Source organism: Echinops telfairi, unplaced genomic scaffold, assembly GCF_000313985.2.
Source record: "Echinops telfairi isolate 266 unplaced genomic scaffold, ASM31398v2 ScPeMD7_9;HRSCAF=40, whole genome shotgun sequence".
Taxonomy (NCBI): domain Eukaryota; kingdom Metazoa; phylum Chordata; class Mammalia; order Afrosoricida; family Tenrecidae; genus Echinops; species Echinops telfairi.
The window spans coordinates 100,852,651-100,854,380 of record NW_022103906.1 but is presented as its reverse complement, the minus strand read 5'-3'; positions in this window follow the sequence as shown (position 1 = coordinate 100,854,380).

The window sequence follows — 1,730 nt, the reverse complement described above, 5'->3', positions numbered from 1 at the left end:
TGATTTACAAATAAGGAATCCTACTTCGCGGAATTTCATTTATCACGGTAGGGTCTAGAACCGATTAACCGCGATAAAGGAGGGTTCACTGTACATTTAAATTGTACTGGTGAAGAATGAAAATACAGTGGACTGCCTAAAAAGCAAACACATCTATCTTGGAAGAAATACAGCCAGAAAAACCCATGGAAATGAGGATGGTGAAACTTCATCTCATGTTCATTGGACGTATTATCAGGAAAGATTAGTTCCTAAAAAAGGACATGGTGCTGCGTAAAGTGAGGGCACAGCAGAAACAAGGGTGCATTCTGATGAGACGCACTGACGCAGTGCCGCCACCAGGGGCCCCAGCGTGACTCTTGTGACCTGGCATGGCGCTTTGTTCGGTGGTGCGTAGGGTCATGAGGAATTGGAAAGGACGATGGCCTCTTATGACAGCAGTATGTTCTCTTCTGATTCTGTCGGATTTCCCGACTGTGCCCCTTGAAGTCCTACTGTAACTCTTTTTAATCATCTTCAGCAAAATGTTGCTTACATGGAATATAAATGATTTTGTCAGACAGTTTCCTCATTCTGTTGGGTCCTTGCAATGGGCACAAAGACGGATCTCTTTTAGTCTGATTTTTATGAAGCTGTGTTGAAATGTTCTTGATATCGCATCCGCACGTTGATGCATCTCAATGGTTATTCTGTTAACTCTCCCTTCTTGTTTTCACTAATGCCTTAGAGCAGCTTGAGCTTCTCTCCACATCATCACTAGTTCGTGAATACATACCACCTCCTAAAATGTTTGAACGTCGAACAATTCCTTTTGTTATAATGACTCCGTATTTTCTTAATCAATGGTAGAGAAGCTGAGTAAATCTTCTGTGTTCCCTTGGAGACTTAGTTTGAATGCAAATCTGACTGTCAGTAGCGCAGAGTTTACCTGACAGGGCAACCAGGGCTCCCGTTTATAATCCTCGTGGTCACAGAAATGGATTTAATACTTATACAGGTAGGAAATAAGGAAAATGATGGAATTAAGTAAAAAAGACCTAGAAATGCCAACAATTGCTACAGAACTGCCTTTTTAATTAGATAGGTGATTTTTGAGTACCTTTAAAATAATTTTATTAATAGAAATGAAGGTTCTAAATTTTCTGTGTTAAGCATTAGTCTAGAAGGCAGGTTCTCCGGTTCTTTTTCTGGATTAATTTAGGTTTTCGTTAAAAAAAAACAACACCTAATTTTGATATTTGTCCACTGGAATAATTTAGGTTTTCATCTTAAAACCCCCTAAATTCTGATATTTGTCTACCAGAACCCAAAAGATAGCTTGAAGACTAGCAGTAGAAAAGGAGTTATATGCACAAGAACACAATTTTCTATAGAAATAAGATAGGCTACTGCAAGCAGTAAAATATAAACTCCTAAAACTTGAATATCATAGCAGAAAGTATCCTCAAATTACCCCATGACTACTTATATTATTGTATAAGGCAATGTGGTGGAGTGAGATTTCTTAAGTGCTGTTCTACTCAAGGCTCTGTAACTCTCACTAGAGTTAGTGGACAATATTATGCAAGTAGGGCCTGTGTCCCTCTCCTGAAGGGGATCGATCAGGTTCCCTTACCAAAAGATGAGCCTTTGTGCAGCAGAGGAGAGAGGAACTCCCAGGAGTATTTGGAATGCAAATCAGTATTCTTCTGAGTTGTCTACAGAAACAAAACCTGCAACATTCATATACG